The 8,359-nt window shown below is 46.7% G+C and overlaps 1 protein-coding gene across 2 annotated transcripts in view; it reads right to left on the reverse strand.

Moving 5' to 3' along the window:
- KCNG2 (potassium voltage-gated channel modifier subfamily G member 2) overlaps positions 1 to 528 on the reverse strand; it is a 266,485-nt gene extending 265,957 nt beyond the window's left edge. For both annotated transcript variants that reach the window (XM_073631205.1, XM_073631203.1), the window contains exon 1: positions 318 to 528. The gene's annotated coding sequence lies outside the window, so the exon portion shown is untranslated. The remainder of the gene's footprint in view (positions 1 to 317) is intronic.
- Positions 529 to 8,359: the final 7,831 nt, after the last annotated feature.

An 8,359-nucleotide genomic window follows, 5' to 3' on the forward strand; every position in this document is an offset into this window, starting at 1 on the left:
CATTTTCAATGGTAACCCAACACACTAAGAGACCACATGTGCGTTACCATGCGCTTTGTTGTGCACAAATAGTACATGTGTGATTTCTTGGACGTTCTGGTGGGTTGGACACCCAATAAGTTCTGTCTCAACGCAACCCATGACAACGTGTGCAAAAACACCAGAACGCCAAAGTGCGAATGGGCCCCCAATGCAGCGCTTAGCTCCATTTCTGGTCACTAGTCTGTACATGAATACACAGGACACACTCATTAGGACACATGACGTCTCTTAGGTTCCCCTCTCTGGTAATACAGTGAAGGTAGACAGGTACTTACTATGGGACAGTTCGGTGACGAGCTCTCTCCTCTTCTTCTCCTGTGTGCTCCGCTCTGTCCCGCACACTCCTCCATCAGTCAGGAGCGGAGAGGAATCCCGGCGCTCTACACCCAGCTCTGTGCCGTACACTCTGTGTGTGTGTGTGTGTGTGTGTGAGTGTGTGTGTGTGTGTGCCTCAGAAACAAATACAGCCACCCGCCCGCCCTCAGCACCGCCCCTGACAAGACATGTGTGGAGGGGACACCGAGCTATGAAGGGACACCGAGCTATGAAGGGACACCGAGCTGTGAGGGGACACCGAGCTATGAAGGGACACCGAGCTATGAAGGGACACCGAGCTGTGAGGGCGACACTTCTCTCACACCTTCCTAGGTGATAGCACCAACTTCTCCACACATCACTGCTCCATATCTGTCTATAACCAGAGCAATTCTCCACTCCACAACTTCTCATCTGCAAGGCTGAGAGCCAGACGACTAACATTTCAGTCAGCAATGGCAGACCCCCATTTAGTGACTGTTGCTGGATTAATGCTTTTTAACCCTTTCCTGACTGAGTTTTTTTTTTTGCACACATGTTAAAGTGGTAGTAAACGCAGTATTTGTATTTTTACCTGCAGGTACGCCTATAATAAATCTTACCCGTAGGTTTACACCCCTTTCACACTGAGGCAGTTTTTAGGCATTTTAGTGCTAGAAATAGTTCCTGTAAAGCTCCTGAGAACTGCCCCCCATGCCGCCCGAATATGAACGCCTGAGTGCTTTCACCCTGGGGCGGTGCACTTCGCGGGACGTTAGAAAAAGTCCTGCAAGCAGCATCTTTGGAAACACTGCCCATACCTGAAAAGCTCTTCGGAAGTGCTGCAACACGGGCGTTTTTAACCCCTTCTTCGGCCGCTAGTGGGGGTTAAAAGCGCCTCATTAGGGGCAGAAAAGCGCAGCTTAACCACTTACTTACCAGGCACTTAAACCCCCCTCCTGCCCAGACCAATTTTCTGCTTTCAGCGCTGATGCACTTAGACTGACAATTGTGCGGTCATACAACACTGTACCTAAATTAAATTCTTATCATTTTTTTCCCACAAATAGAGCTTTCTTTTGGTGGTATTTAATCACAGCTGGGATTTTTATTTCTTGCTAAACAAAAAAAAAGATGGAAAATTTTGAAAAAAAAAAAAAGTTTCATAGTTTGTTATAAAATTTTGCAAATGGGTAATTTTTCTCCTTCATTGATATGTGCTGATGAGATGGCACTGATGGGTACTGATAGGCACAGTTAAGGCGGCACTGATGGGGACAGATAAAGCAGTACTGATGGGCACAGATAAGGCAGCACTGATGGCCACTGATAAGATTGCACTGATGGGCACTGATGGGTGGCACTGATGGGCACTGATAGGTACCACTGATAGAACTGATGGGCACTGGTAGGTGACACTGATAGGTGGCACTGATGTGCAGCACTGTTGATGAGGCACTGATTGTGGTCACTGATAGGTGGCACTGTGGGCACTGATGGGTGGCGCTGTTTTCTACTGCTAAATGGCACTGGCAGGTGGCACAGGTGGGCACTGATGAGTGATCGGGACTGATGTCCCTCTCACAGCCGCCAGTGATGAGCTTTTTTTTTTTTCTCTTCACGCTGTCAGCGCGAGGAGAAAAAATAGCCGATAACCGACTCTGTTTACATCACATGATCAGCTGTTATTGGCTGACAGCTGATCACGTGGTAAGAGGTCGGGATCGACCCCTTACTCCAATCTATGATCCAGCGAGTCTCATAGACTCGCTGATCACAAAGCGCGCGCGCCCTGCAGGAGGCGCGCAGGCCACTCAGGCACTATTGACGTCCTCCCGGCAAAGCAGGTCCGCATTATAGCCATCATTCGGTTATAGAGCGGATCTGAACCAGTTAAACAGCGGTATAGTGCCGCTTTACCGCTAACGCACAGAAGGCCCCAGTGTGAAAGGGGTCTTAACCTCTTCCCATCCCACGTATAGTCAAATGACGGCAGCAAGATGTCTCTCTCATCCCGGGTGGCCATCATATGATGTCCTCGGCTTCCTGGGTGCCAATGCGCGTGCCTGGCAGCCGCGATGTCCTCCAAGCACCCGCGATTGCTGGTCACAGAGCAGGGACGTGGATCTGTGTGTGTAAACACACAGATCCACATCCTGTCAGGGGAGAGGCGACAGGTCGCGTGTTCCTAGTTTATAGGAACACCAATCGGTCTCCTCCCCCAGTCAGGCCCATCACCCACAGTTAGAATCACTCCCTAGGTAACACATTTAACCCCTTGATCGCCGCCTATTGTTAACCCCTTCCCTGCCAGTGACATTTATACAGTAATTAGTGCATTTTTATAGCACAGATCGCTGTATAAATGTGAATGGTCCTAAAATAGTATCAAAACTGTCCGATCGGTCCGTCGCAAAATATCGGAGTCCTGACAAAAATCGCAGATCGCCGCCATTACTAATAAAAAAAATAAAAATGCCATAAATCTATCTCCTATTTTGTAGGTGCTATAACTTTTGTGCAAACCAATCAATATACACTTATTATGATTTTTTTTTTTTTTTTACCAAAAATATGTAGAAGAATACATATTGGCCTAAACTGAGGAAGAAATATTTATTTATTTATTTATTTTTAATTGGGATATTTATTATAGCAAAAAGAAAAATATATTGTGTTTTTTTCAAAATTGTCGGCCTTTTTTTGTTTATAGCGCAAAAAATAAAAACCGCCGAGGTGATCAAATACCTCCAAAAGAAAGATCTATTTGTGGGAAAAAAATGTCATATGGGTACAGTGTTGTATGACCTTGCAATTGTCATTGAAAGCATGAGAGCGCTGAAAGCAGAAAATTGGCCTGGGCAGGAAGGGGGTGAAAATGCCCTGTATTGAAGTGGTTAATGAATATCTTCTAAACCTGCACCTTTTAGGAGATATTGTAGTGGGCAGCAGGCAGTGATGTTACCAGTGCATGCACTCTGAAGGAACTGCATACCCGTACCGTTCCTTAAAGTGGAGGTCCACCCTGAAAAAAAAAATGCACCAAAAAATATTTTAAAAAATGGAGGAAAAAAAAAAAAAATTTTTTTCTACTTACGCGAAATGGCTGTTGCTAGGCAGTCTTCCTAATCTGCCTCTTCCTTCACCGCGGTGATCTTCAGTCTTCTGCTCCCTGCGTTGTCTTCTGGGGAATGGGGTGCGGTGTGTTATGGGAACTGTGTGTGTCCCACAACACATTGCGTCCCATTCACAAAGCGCCGCGCCGCTCGCGCATGCGCAGTAAGTAACTGGCAGTGAAGCCGCAAGGCTCCACTGCCTGTTTCCCTTACCTAGGATGGCGGTGGCGGGACCCGAGAACCGAGGGACGGGTCGGCCTCAGGCAGCCGACATCGCGGGCACCCAGGACAGGTAAGTACTTATTTAAAGTCAGCAGCTACAGTGTTTGTAGCTGCTGACTTTTAAATTTTTTTTTTTTTTAATGACAGAATCCCGCTTTAAAGTGGTTGTAAACCCCTCTGTGCAGCTTTTACCTATAGGTACGCCTAGAATAAGGCTTACCTATAGGTACTGTAAATATCTCCTAAACGTGTGCTGTTTAGGAGATATTTACCTTGCATCGGCACATGCACTGTGAAGAAACAGCACTCCGTGCCGTTTCTTCACTAGAAATTGCCGTGACTGACGGCTCCCACGCGCATGCCCGGGAGTGAAGTCATGCGACTCTGGCCAGTCACAGAGCCAGAGTCCGCGGCCCCGGAAGGAAGAGGGGCGAAGATGGATGCGTCCACCAGCAGGGATGGCGCAGGCTTCGTTTGCAATTAAGTGGCACATAATGGGCTACTATGCATCGCATTATGCTTTTACTTTGCAGGGGAAAAAAGAGGAAGTAAAACCCATCAGGGTTTACTTCAGTGGCGGTGCATCCATAAGGGTGCACGGGCGCCGCCGCCTCTCTCCAGCCACCCCCTCTATGACCAATGGATAGATTCATGCAGTGCATGAATCTATCCACGGATGCCGTTGCCACCCCCTATTCAGGTGCCCGGCCCCTTTTCGGGTGCCAGGCGCCTGAATTACAGCAGCAGGGGTGTTTTTGAAGCACCTGATTAGAGCCATAGGCTCTAATAGGCGTCAAAAAAGGTGACCTGCGAGCAGTTCACCCAGGTGTGTTAGAAGAGCGAATGAATATTTCGTGTCCTAACACTGAACCGCCTCTCCACCAATCAGGTGCTCAGGTCTGTTACCCGTCACCTGATTGGCTGAAACGACAGGCGCTGTGATTGGACGCCTGACGGGAGGAGACTAATGGAGGACACTGCTCACCGCTGTCACCCGCTGCCCCACTGAGACAGGGTAAGTGCTGGGCACACGACGAGTGGGAGTGGGTCACAGTGGCAGTATTGGATGGCACAGTGGCAGCATTGGATGGGCACAGTGGCAGCATTGGATGAGCAGAGTGGCAGCATTTGATGGCACAGTGGCTGCATTTGATTGGCAGAGTGACAGCATTCCATGGGCACAGTGGCAGCATTCCATGGGTAGTTTGATGGGCACAGTGGCTGTGTTTGATGGGCATAGTGGCAGCATTTGATGGCAAAGTGGCAGTGTTTGATGGGCACAGTGGCTGTGTTTGATGGGCACAGTGGCAGCATTTGATGGCAAAGTGGCAGTGTTTGATGGGCACAGTGGCAGCCTTTGATGGGCATAGTGGCGGCATTTGATGGGCACAGTGGTTGCGTTTGATAGCACATTGAGGCTGCAATTGATGGGTTTTTTTCCAGTATTTTTCAGTTTGTTTATGCCCCCCCAAAAATTTTGAGCACCAGCCGCCACTGGTTTACTTCCTCTTTAACCACTTCCGGACCACCCACCATCATTATACGTCAGCTGTTTGAAGGGAGATATTGTTGTTATGGCAGCAGCTAGCTGCCATAACCCTGGTACCCTCTTCTTCAGTGAGCGGTCTGGTTTAAGATAAAAGTGGTCTCTGCGGCGGATTCGCCACAAGATCACTTTTATCGGCGGCGGGAGAGGGACCCCCCTCCTGCCGTGATCCGGTGCCCTCCTCTGCTTACTGGAGCCTTCGGCAGCGGCAGAGGCGATCGGATGCTTCCTGTGTCCTGACATGGAGAGGAGTGAGGGGAAGATGGCCCCCACCCGTCTCCATATCATTGCAGGGCGGAAGCGACCTCAAAATGTCACTTCCGCCCATAGCTCTTAAAGGGCCATCCTTTTTTTCATTTTTTTAAATGACAATTTTTTTTTATTGCATTTTAGTGTAAATATAAGATCTGAGGTCTTTTTGACCCCAGATCTCATATTTAAGGGGCCCTGTCATGCTTTTTTTCTAATATATATATATATATATATATATATATATATATATATATATATATGGGATGTTTACACTCCTTGTAAAAGGAATAAAAGTGACACATTTAAAAAAAACAGTGTAAAAATAAAAGGTAAAATAAATAAGAATAAAAAAAGAAAAAATGTTTTAAACGCGCCCCGTCCCGACGAGCTCGTGTGCAGAAGCGAACTCATATATGAGTAGCGCTCACATAAGAAAATGGTGTTCAAACCACACTTGTGAAGTTTCGCTGCGATCACTTGATCGAGAGCAATAATTCTGGCCCTATACCTCCTCTGTAACTTAAAACATGCAACCTGTAGTATTTTTTAAACAACGCCTATGGAGATTTTTAAGGGTAAAGTTTGCCGCCATTCCACGAGCGAGCGCAATTTTGAAGCGTGACATGTTGGGTATCAATTTACTCTGCGTAACATTATCTTTCACAATATAAAAAAAATTGGGCTAACTTTACTATTGTCTTATATTTTAATTCAAAAAAGTGTATTTTTTCCATTTTTTTTTTTTTCCAAAAATGTACGCTAGACCGCTGCGCAAATACGGTGTTACAGAAAGTATTGCAAAGACTGCCATTTTTTTCTCTAGGGTGTTATAAAAAAATGTAGAATGTTTGGGGGTTATAAGTAATTTTCTAGCAAAAAAAACTGTTTTTAATTTGTAAACAACAAATCTCAGAAAGAAGCTCGGTCCTTAAGTGGTTAAGAGTCCTTTGCCGCGGCTGTGACTCCTGCGCACATGTGCATGAGTGACGTTATAGCGGCTCGGCTGCAAACCCAGAAGGAAGGAGGAAGCCTTCAGCAAGGACAGGGTTTTTTAAATCTTTACTACCACTTTTAGACCCCTTTCACACTGGGGCCACAGCCGCATCAGCGCTAAAGCACCGCTTTTGAGACCTCTAGCGAGGCACTTTTACTCCAAAGAAGGGTTTAAAATAGCCCGTGTTCCGGCGCTTCCGAATTGCTTTTCCAGCGCTTTGGAAGCGCTGCCACTTCATTTCAATGGGCAGGGCGTTTTTGGAGCGCTAAATACAGCACTCCCAAAACAGGAAGATACTGCTTGCAGGACTTTTCCTAATGTCCCGCAAGCGCACCGCCCCAGTGTGAAAAGTCACGCTGAAATGAATGGGAGGCGGTTTTCAGGCACTTTACAGGAGCTATTTCTAGCACTAAAATGCCTGAAAACCGCCTCAGTGTGAAAGGGGTCTAAAATGTCCAGTTTAGGGGGCTCATTCACACAGGTGCCGAGGTCCTCACAGCCACTACTGTGTTTCCACAAAAATAAGAGCAGGTCTTATATTCATTTTGGCTATAAAAAACACACCAGGGCTTTCTTTCAGGGGATGTCTTATTTATTTATGTTATGTACAGTAATCTACATTTATTCAAATACAATCATGTCATCTTTTACTGGAAAAAAAAAAGAAAAAAATATCCTGATCCTTTAAAGAATGATAACCAGAACAGTGCTTGTGTTATGTAATTTACCCCTCTAAAAAACCTAGGTTAAACCAATAAAATATTTTCAAAAAAGTTCCTGTGTCCCCTGTCTTCTCTCCCCCTCTGCCCCTGTCAGCTCAGAAGTCAGCATTATGAAATTCTGTAATCCCAAAACCTTGGTTAAAGTCCTTGTAAAATTATGTAATCCGTTCTGTAAAAAGATTATATAATGTGCAGTGTGTCTCCTTGTGTAACTTTATTGTGGAAAATACCTTATTCACAGCATCGCTGGGCGCTCACATGACCTGCCGGAGCTCTTCTTCCCCACTCTGAATACTGCAGAGGGAGGGGCCGAGATCCCTGCTGAGGAGAGGAGAAGAGCTCCGGCGGGTCACGTGAGCGGCCAGCTGTGCGTTTTTCGCAATAAAGTTACACAAGGAGACACACTGCATATTATATAATTATAAATATTAAAAGATTATATAATCTTTTTACAAAACGGATTACATGTTTTACAGGGACTTTAACTAGGGCTTATTTTCCGGGTAGGGCTTATATTGCAGCCATCTCTGAAAATAACGCTAGATCTTATTTTCTGGGTAGGGCTTATTTTCAGGGAAACTGGGTATGCACATGGGAGACCTAGGGTTTCTTCTCTTTATAAGCCAGCATGGGGGTTTTCATGATTGGGCTGGAGTTTATTTGATAGCATAGGCATGTGCAGGGGGGGGGGTGTGCCAGGTGTGCCTGGGCACACCCTAATCACTATGTGCGGTGCTGATTCCCCCTTCTGCCTGGGCTTCCCACCTCTTGATTGGCCCCGCAGTCAGTGGCGGACGGTCCATACAGGGCACAGGGGCGCCGCCCCTTAATCCATGCACCCGGCCCCTAATCTACATGCAGGGTGGCAGTCGCATGGATTTCAGTGGGGTTTCTTTTTTTTTTGAAGCACATGATTAGAGCTTGAGGCTCTAATTGGCTTCAAAAAAAGGGTGGGCTCAGGGCGCAGAGTACTGCACCCTAAGCCCATCCAGTTGTGTGACAATAACAAATTACTGTTCGCTATTGTCTTCATGATTCTCCTCCCGACCAATCAGGAAGCAGGTTCTGAGACCCCTTCGGCCAGGATGTCTAAGGCCTCCCGGGCAATGGGGTCTCAAGACGCACTTCCTGTTCGACCGGGAGGAGACGCAACGCCCTCGGAGCGAGGAGT

Source organism: Aquarana catesbeiana, linkage group LG05, assembly GCF_042186555.1.
Source record: "Aquarana catesbeiana isolate 2022-GZ linkage group LG05, ASM4218655v1, whole genome shotgun sequence".
In the NCBI taxonomy this organism is placed as follows: Eukaryota; Metazoa; Chordata; class Amphibia; order Anura; family Ranidae; genus Aquarana; species Aquarana catesbeiana.